The 9,938-nt window shown below is 39.1% G+C and overlaps 1 long non-coding RNA gene across 1 annotated transcript; it reads right to left on the bottom strand.

The window, feature by feature from the left end:
- Window positions 1–3,909: 3,909 nt before the first annotated feature.
- LOC114001460 lies at window positions 3,910–5,237 on the bottom strand. The gene is made up of 3 exons (XR_003545573.2): window positions 5,143–5,237; window positions 4,729–4,731; window positions 3,910–4,533 (listed from the first exon to the last, which is right to left on the bottom strand). It is a non-coding gene; the product is annotated as an uncharacterized LOC114001460 (long non-coding RNA).
- Window positions 5,238–9,938: the final 4,701 nt, after the last annotated feature.

The raw sequence follows: 9,938 nt of genomic DNA, 5'->3' as shown, positions 1-9,938 counted from the left end.
GGTCAATCTTTAATTTGATTAATAAATTTAAAAAAACAATCTGCACGTTGGATTTTTCTAAAACCTACATGGAAGCCCATTTTCTATCTAAGGGGATCAGGAATATACTTGCCAGCAGGACAAAACCAACATTTATTAAAGGGTAGGTTTTAAAGCAATTACAAATCAAAATTGGCAATTCATTCTCATGAATTGCATGAATGGCATGCCATATTCCAAAACTGAGTTCTTGGACTAATGGAGTTGAAGCATTTAAATTTTGCTTGCCATCAAATGGACAAAACCATGTCCAGATATCTGCTGTAATCTCACCAGCATGACCGGGGGGGTGATGATCAAGAAATACGCTTCAAAATGCTATGAGCAGCCTAAAAAGATGGGTGTGGACAGTTGGCAAACAGTTCAATTGGCAGATTCCTGGTATTCTTCAGTGTGGAAAGAGGGAATATATATAAGAGTCTAGGAAGATGGGTGGTAGGTTCCTCTGCATAGGAAAAAGTTAATTTAATTCTGTGTTACATCAGTAAAAAACTACTGAGAGAATGTCATGTCTTTCAGTTCTATCTGGAAGAGCATGAGGGAGGTATGATCATAGAATCATAGAAAGGCTTGGGTTAGAAGAGGCTTTAAAGATCATCTAGTTCTGACCCCCCTGCTATGGACAGGGATGTTGTCTGCTAGATCAGGTTACTCAGGGCCTAATCCAAGCTGGCCTTGAAGGGATGGGCCATCCACAGCTTCTCCAGACAACCTGTTCCAGTGCCTTACCACCTTCACATTCAAGAATTTCTTCCTAGCATTTAATGTTAAGGAAACATCTCCGTCTGACCATCCATGAGCCACTCTTGCAGTCACACCTGCACTACCTGCGCTAGGACTGAGGCCCCTTCACAGTCATCAGCTCCAGTGAGCTGACAATTGCCCTGCTTGACTCACTGCACTCCTCACATTCACACAGTCAGACCAAGTTTCCTTACCAGCTCCTCCCCCGGTTTCCCAGAGCAGAGTCTCAGACGTCCAGATCCTTCAAATAGGTTAATCCCTTCTAGAGGGAGGACCTGCAAACTGTTCTGACCAGGGAAAGCTGCAGATAGTCTGACAAGAAGAAGAAAGGATAGGTAAAACAGCTGTCATTGCGGCGTTGATGGCTGGACTGGTAAATTCAGGGCAAAAGGGAACTGCCTCCTGACTTATCACATTGCCAAGCTCACCAGCACATCTTTTGTGTCTTTACAATCTCCTTCCCCAGGCTGGGTGGAAGGTAGAGAGTCTATATTTTCACCTGGTTCATTTGAGGTTTTTTTGAGGAAGAATAAAAGAAATTAGGAAGAAACCTAAAAAGACTCCGTGAGCTGAGGAGTGAGGATGACTGAAAGACTGGACTGGGGGACGATGTCTGCTTACCAGAAATAATGAGAATAATTAAGCACTAATCTGACTTGTCTGTACAGATGGATTTCCAGCATAACGGAGTAGTGAAATAGCAAATTCCCCCAAGGGAAGCTCCTGAGCAGTGAAGCATAATTCATGCCTGAGAGTTAAATCTCAATATGGCTCTTTGCTGTGAAGTTACTGCGCTGCTGAAAATACACACACAGACATGCTTGCATACTGACACTAGAAGAAAAGCTGTGATGGTATTTATAAGATTGTAAGGTCAAAGTTAATTTTGTCAGATTTACTAATTGTTTTCAAACTGTGTCTTTTGTTTAAGCTTATTTAAAAGTAAACTCTGACATACTGTGATTTGGTTTTAAATACCTTTTGGGATCAGTCATTCTGAATTATAAATAGCTTCATCCTTCTTCCTTCTTATCAAACTTTGACATATGCAAGATAATAAGGGGGATTTTAGAAATATTGATGCAAACCAGACACCTCTGAATCATGTCAAGTCAATAGTCCCTAAGAGTTAATGCTCGGATCATAGAGGAAATGTGTAGTAAGGAGTTGGGGAAGGGAGAGAAACTTCTATGGATTTTGAGCCCGAACTGATTCATTATTCACTTCATTTAAAATTGTTAAAGACAATTTTGTAAGTATGCATCCGTTTCCCATCTGTTTAGAGAGTTATATGGCAGTATGACTACAAGTGAGCACAGTTAAACAAAGACAGACATGTCTTAGTGTGTGCTGTAAGTGGATTGCTGTCAACACTAAGGCTAAACTAGGGGGACTAGGGGAAAGATGAGATTTCATACTGGCATTTGTCTACACTTGTAGTCCTGTGGGTATTTCTGTGTTCTGGTTTGTTCCTTGAGATAATAATGTTTTCATTCTCTAAATAAGGATTTGCTAGATTTGCTTTCCTGCAAGAAATCTTCCATGGACTGGATGAGGGCCACCATGTCCACTTACGTTCTTGCCCTTAGAAATACTACACCAGATTAACAGAAAAGAGGTGGCACAAGAGGCAAGAGAAATCCAGACTCCCACTTGGGGTTTTCCATTGTGTTTTTTCTGAAATAGTTTGGTTCCAAGCCTTCAATCATTAGTATGCATCCAAATTTTGTATACGTGAGCATGATCATTCACTTCAGTGGGAATGCTCCCACTGGTAAAATAGTTCATATTAAGTATTGGAAGGACTGAACCCCGCGTGAAATGGTGGTGTTTCCCACAGCTTCTCTGTCCTCTGCATGTTTTCAGGTCATATCTATCATTTTATTGCCCCATCAAGCTTTCCCTTGGAGAACCAGTGGTGCTAGGAGGCAGCACGTTTAATTTTGTCTATTGAAAAAAGACACGATATACCTGCAGAGATGTAGTCTGCAAGACATGTAAAATAATCCTCCTATCCTACCTTAGCCTGTTAAGTTTCAGCTGGAGTCCACAATTTTGGGCATCATACTACAAACGAAATAAAGAGAGAGTCTGGTGGTGAGAAAATCAAATAATCAGAAGCTTAGAAGACATCACAATGGATGCAGAGGATGTGGCATGAAAGGAATTTGCTTAATCTGGAGAAGACAGAGGGAGACATGACAACGAACTGCAAGTATGCAAAGGGATATCACAGAGATGAAACACTTTACTTGATTTCCATGTAGACATGACAAAAAGAGATGAAACTCACTTGCAAAATGGGAGCCTGATAACTCTTAATATTTTAATAATTTTCTAGTTTCAGAAATAGGACAGCAGTGAGCTATTTTTGCATGGAGAGGAAGGATGGAGATGGCAGAATCTTCTTCATGGAAGGCCTTCAGGTAGACATCTCCATCTATGAATAGTCAATCCTGTGTACTGGCAAGGGGATGGTTAGAAGACCTCAGGAGGTCCCATCCAGCCCTATCCTCTGTTAATGTAATCAATAAAATCCACATCTACATTCTAAGAGCAGGATTCTTATTACTGGCAGTAGAGAAAATGCAGAAAGGACAAAAACATTGTTTTCAGACCTCAAATGGAGCTTGTAAAGCATCAATAATGTTCTCTTTTGACCAGTGAAAGATAAAGAAACAACTTGAAAAGAATAAGCACAAAACTGTAATATGACCTCTCAGGAAAAGATTTTCTTCCTACTCCAGCATCCCTTGATCATTTTTCCTCCTGGTCTTTGGATTTTATTTTAAGGTGGAAAAATGGAAATGACACCCCTGTAATGACATTAAGGCAACATACTTCAAACTCTTTTTTGCCAAAATTATTTAAAAAACATTATATGTTTATAATTATTTAATTTATAGTCTTTGCTATGTCCAAAAGACAGGTAGCAGACCTGGGAACAAGCAATACCCACTGTCAAGCTACACTGATTTGACAGGAACAAAACCTTGCAATTTATAGTGGAGCTCTTTTCAAAGCGAGTGGAAATGGGATCTAATGATATTCAAGTAATCTACTCAGGTTGCTAAAGCTGAGTGGAAGATACTTCTGATGGAAATCTGAGACTGTGTGTGTAATTAAAAATACAGAAATGAAAATATAATCTTGTTTTGTTATCACATGAATCAGCAGCTGCATGTTGCTTAGGGAGGAAGAAGGCTGCAAAAAACTAGGGAGAGAAACTAATGCAGAAGACCATAAAGAAATGGAGCTGTCTTGCTCCTAAAAAAAAAAAAAAAAAGGAAAAAAAGTTCAGCGTGGATCCATATGGTGTGAGATTTCTCTTCTGTGACATTTTTATTAAGGTTATGTATATGACCGTTCATCTTCATTCTGCTGGTGCTAATTGCTGTCTATTGGACCCTTCGCTACTGTGTACAGAGAACACATGCTTCCCCTCGACACTGCCATCACTGCGAGTGCACTGGATTGTTCTGCTGTCCTCAGATAGGAACCTGCTGCTGCTGCCTGACCGCAACAGCTGGGAATATTCTGCTTTTAAAAGCTTATCTTGTTGATACTTGAGTTGAGCTATTACACAGTGGAACAAGCAAACAGAATGAATGGACTCTCTGCGGGCAACTTATGGTAACAAAAAAAGTTTACATGTGCTTTTGAATGTGTCTCTTGTCTTGGAATTGACAGTGATGTTTAGCATAGATGTTTCCTGCAACAAAATCATGATGGTATAGAGCCAGGAACAGGCTAAACCGAAACATGCTCAGAAGATATGTTCAGCACTTATGCTTCTTTGAAACTGTAAGCAACAATCCTGCAAAGATTTACTCATGTGGATGGTCCCGCCGAAATGCAAGGGGATGCTTTTTTCTCTAGAATGGCTAATTTGATTAAGAATTACTTTTATGCACAAAATTAGTGTGTAAAGCATGTTCCCTCCACCTTCTATGGAGCTTTTAAGCAATCAGCCTAAGAATCAGGTTATTTATTTACCAGCATTAGGTCCATGAACACACATATATATTGCATTTACAAGCAGATCAGAGCAGAGAAACACAAATATTCCCATGTTATGGTTGGACCACCCAGGGAAATACAGAAATCTATTAATTTTGCTTATCACTTAGACTCCAATTTAACAAAACATCTAATGGTGTCATGAATTTTTCTGTCATGAAGGAAGTGTTACAATCATCTAATCTGACTTCCTACATAATGTAGACTAATGTATGACTTCCCCAAGCAATTCTGACTTATACATCCATACATGTGATTTCAAACTGTAAAAGTTAGCAGTGGCAATAAGAATAGTTATCAGACTTAGGTTCATGCAATTAGTGATTCTTAAACTGTTACCTTAACACATTGCCTTTTGTGAATGGTGCTGCACTTAGCCATGCCCTGAACTACACACCAGTCTGCCTACAGACTCCACATGACCTCTAGGCAGGAAAATCTCTCTTCTGAAGTCTTAATGGAGGTGTTGTCTGAGCAAGCACAGACCCTGAGTGACATGTGCATTATTCTGTGCATGGACGAACATCTGAAAATTTGGCTTTCAGACCACACTGGGCAATCTGTGAGAGTTGAACTTGACACCTAACAGCCAGATGTACTGGTAACTTTGGTCTCACAGTGGTGGTGATTCTTGCTGTAGGACCACTGTTTTAACCCATTAACATCAGTTAAGTGGCCAGTTGTAATTGACACAGGCAATCGCTGGATACGTGGCCTTTCTCCGCTTTCTTGGTGGCAATTTAGGCTAAAGGAAAAGCTATTCTCTTTCTCTTCCCGACCACTTCTGCCTTGTGCCATTTTCTCATTTGTGCTTATGCAACTGTTTATATGAAAAAATGAATTAAACTTAAAAGTAAATCCACGTATTTTCCCATGCTATTAAAAAGGTGAGAAACTTCCTTCAAGAGATATTGATTTATTAAAAGATAATTTGGAGTCAATACAAAATGAATTCCTATTTTCTGCTTTTATCACTGTAATGAAAAATTGAAAATTATTTGCATCTAAAAAAAATAATAATTTGAATACATGTACAGACTACTTTCACTCCGTGGCACTATGTAATGACTTTGCAAGTATATTTAGTTCATATTTGAAATGAAACTGTTTCCAAAGGAAGTGATAAGAACACTTGAAAATTGAACATCTTAATTATCCTGCTATTTCTTTCCTTAGCAAAAAAAAACCCAAACAAACCTCTAATTCAATGGAAAAATATTAATTTTTTACACATTTTCTGAAAATAACCCATTTGCATCATTTATGTTATTATTACTACTATTATTTGCCCAGACCTCATTAAGAATAAGTAGCACCTATTGTTATTGCTAGCCAGCAATAACAAATACACACACACACATATATATGTATATATATATATGTATATATAAGCATGTATGTATGTATATATATGCATGTATGCATATATATGTATGTATGTATATCTATTGTTAGGCTAGAGATGGTGTAACAGGTTATTCTGAGGAGGAGTTCTCAACTACTGGCCAGAGACAAATTTTTGAAGGATACCAAGGTTACTAATAACTCCAAACATCATTACCAAAACAAAGCCAGAGAGAACCAACAACAACAACAAAACCAAACAAACAAAACCACCAAAACCCCAGCAACAACAACAACAACAAAACCAACTAGAAAAATAACATACATTCATAACATTTTAACTGAGATATAAACCTGCCTGTGGTGAATAGACTACCTTGTGACTTTTTTAGCTGTACTCCAGGTCCTGGCCAAATTCTTGTGGCACATTTTGATTTTGGGGGCTGTGATGCTGCCTGGGTAGGTCTAGATGCAGTATCCCAGACTTTTTTTACAAAACCAGTGGTTTTGTGTGCTGTCCATCTTCACATCTGCCCCAGAGTTGGCTACATTTTAGATGATCAGGTTGTGTTCACATTTTTATTTATTTGGACAAAATTGGACATTACTGTTCATTATCTTTAAATTTTTGTGGCTACAAATATACCTAAAAGTTAATCTTGAGTAACATTTTGCTGTTCTTTTCTTCGTCTTCTCCTTTTCTTTCTTGTCTCTAGCATAATTGTGTCTTTGCCCTCGTATGAATATTTCTTGCCCCACAGGCTTCCGGCATGACAAGTCAAATTACTACCTTTCTTTGTTCCCACGTGCAAGAAAACAAAGTTGTTGTCCTTACTTGGAGAAGAGAGAAGACCAAACAACACATTTGGATAAGCACCTTGTCAGCTTTGAAATGTCTTGTAGAATTCTGTTAATGTTTCTCTGCCATGCATGAGGCTTGCATCAAGTGTCTTTTTCAACAGCATCACTGTAGACAACCATTTATCAGGTGTATATTGTATGGCAGTGTGGTGTTTGGAAATTCCATTTGCCATATGTTATTCATGATCCTTGCTCACAGCCTTCATTTGTCAGGGGATTTAGAACTCAGCTGTGTTTAGTTTTTGGGGCTTGAGAACAAGTTGACCCACAGGCAGACACCTAATGATATAATTTGTTCAGTGCAAAAGGTTTGACTGCCCTCTATCAACCTTTATGCAGACGACTCCTTTGAATACAGTAATGGATGACAATATCAAAAGCATAAATCTCGGCAAACTTCAAGGTTTCCTGGAAAACATGACTCTTAAACTTTAGGCACATAGACATTTGGCACAATGTCAGAAACATTCTGGACTATTCATTTATCCAACTCTGGCCAAAAATAACCAAAGACTCTATGTGTCTGTTGACTTGTTTTGAAATACACTCAAAACGGCAAAGAAGTTAAAAAGTAAGAGACCAGCAATTGAGAAACAAGACTTCTGAAGTATGAAAGATCCTTTTCTGTATCTTACAACATGTGGTGCTAACAAGCCAGGTCATGTCCCTCTTACAAAATTTTGTCTGTGAACTTAGTGTGGTTAACTTAGTGAGTAGAAATTACATAGTTCAGGTTCCTTATGGTTTTAGAAGGTAATAAATAGAGACCTTGCTGGAGGACCTGCTTCAGAGGAGAAAAACGTGGTGACAACTGTGGGCTCATGCCTGTGAGTAGGACAGAGCAGTCAGGATAATGGTCTTCTTCTCAAGCCTGGCTGACTTCCAGAGTCACAGTTTCACTTTTTTTAAAATCTGTCCTACTCTTAACTTTATGCCTCCTGTGTGATGTTCCCTGGCTTTTTATTCTTCCTCTTCTATGTATACACCTTCTACTTTCCCCTGCTCTACCTCTACTAGCCGGAGGAAGAGAAACCCATCTTCTTCTTCTCTACTCAGCCTCCCTTTGTCTTTCTCCTTGGCATGCATCCTCCTCTCCTAAGCAGAACGGGTTGTCAGGGAACACTGCAATGTTACACTTTCTCCTTCCATTTTGTCTTGTCATCCAGGCCTCTTGCTGCCCTCCCTGGGAGGATCTATTGCTGTGCCAATGGACATCCTCAGTTCCCGAATGGAAATGTGGCCTTGATAGCACATGATGTCACTGTTGGGACTTCAACCTTTCCATCACTATTAGGTTTCATTTTAAATTATAAGAAAATAGGAGAAAAATAAGCTTTATTTCTTTTTTATTTTTTTTAATTATTGTCAAGACAGTCTCTTTACGCAACTTTAGTAGCACCACAGATATGTGAAGTTGGCTGCACTGTTCCTCACCTTTCCTGCTACATATCCAGCTCTGCTTTTAACAGCTTGAGGTTTTCTTCATTAAATCCTTTTTCACCCCCACTCTTGCCAGAATGCAATATCCCAACGGGAGTGATCAGAAAAGAAGGGTAATTATTATAACTTATGAAAAAGCCATTTGCTTTGTTACTGCTTCGTGCTATTCCTCTTGTTATTGAGCAGATGAAGAGTTACAGTAATTTGCATTTTGATTTTTATCTACGCAATCTCTACTGAAGAAAAAAGCCCTTATTTCTGTTTGGAGCCCTTGGCTGCACTGTGTAATCCCTGTAATAGTGCCAATAGCAGTAATGATATGACAAAACATAAAACAGTTTTCCAAAAAACACAGTGCACAGGCTGCACAAGTCATTGCAAGGGATTTGTGACAGAGTGGCTGGCAAAAGGAATGGTACGTTCTGGGTTTCACCTCCTTCTACAGATGCACATTTGAAGGCGCAACAAGGTTTCTCTCCAAAAGCCAAGCTGCCTCTGAAGGAGGCAGGAAGAGAAACTACACTCTGCTCTTGGAAAGAAAATATTCTGTAGGCTGCAAACACTGGAGTATGGCTTTTAGGTACTTAAAGGGAAATTGCACTTTTTTTAGTGTAACTGTTCTACGTACATGAAACAAAGGTGTCCAAGGAAGGCCAAGAATAGGTAGTGGAAAAGAAGTAAAGACAGGAGCAGACTGGGAGATATGGAGGGAAAAGGTAAAGCAGAGAGTGGACTTTTAATTTCATATCATAGGGCAGTAACTCCCGGCCTGTATATAGCTTGGAGACTCCTGTGTCTATCTCAAAGATAGACCTACAGTACTGCTGAAGACAACCTTTTGTGTTTGAGAGCTTTTCTGTTTTCTCCAGCTATAGAAGCTCCTTTTCTAACAATCTGACAAGAAATACTTATTACTGCTCCCAATAAAAGGTGATTAAAAATGAGCAACAAAGATTATTTCAATATTCACGTAGCGGGAATACACATGTATGAGAGATGTCTACTGTTACTTATCCCCGTCAAGTGCTTACTGCAGGTACTACAGCTGTGTTAGCATGAATACATGAACATAGCCAGGCTTATAAAGGAGTGTGTCATCTTCACTAAAGAAATGGTCTGGTACACTGGGCCCAGAAGAAGCAGCATCCTGCTGCCAAAGAAGAATATCTGCCTTGCTCTGTGGTCCTATCGGGTAATTCACTCTTTTACTAAAAAGTCAGATTTTGAGGTGGAAAGATAATGAGAAGTATCATTGCTGTATTTTAACATTTGGAAATGGGAGATGTAGAGCTCTATAAGCTGGCTCATCTGAAACTGCTGAACATGTGTGTAGTTTGGCTCTGCTCAGAGCACAAGTTATCCCAGTCTTCTTCTGTGAATTATTTGGCAGGCCTTCTTCCCCTGCCCCTACAAAACGGACAATTTTCAATAGTTAATCTCAGCTCTGAAAATTCCATCCTAATTCTGCATACAGACTTGATATAAATCAA

This window comes from Pipra filicauda, unplaced genomic scaffold, assembly GCF_003945595.2.
Source record: "Pipra filicauda isolate LSUMZ 115617 unplaced genomic scaffold, ASM394559v2 scaffold23_size5868930_pilon, whole genome shotgun sequence".
Lineage (NCBI taxonomy): Eukaryota > Metazoa > Chordata > Aves > Passeriformes > Pipridae > Pipra > Pipra filicauda.
The sequence above is the reverse complement of the archived record's forward strand: the minus strand, read 5'-3'. Positions and strand labels throughout refer to the sequence as shown.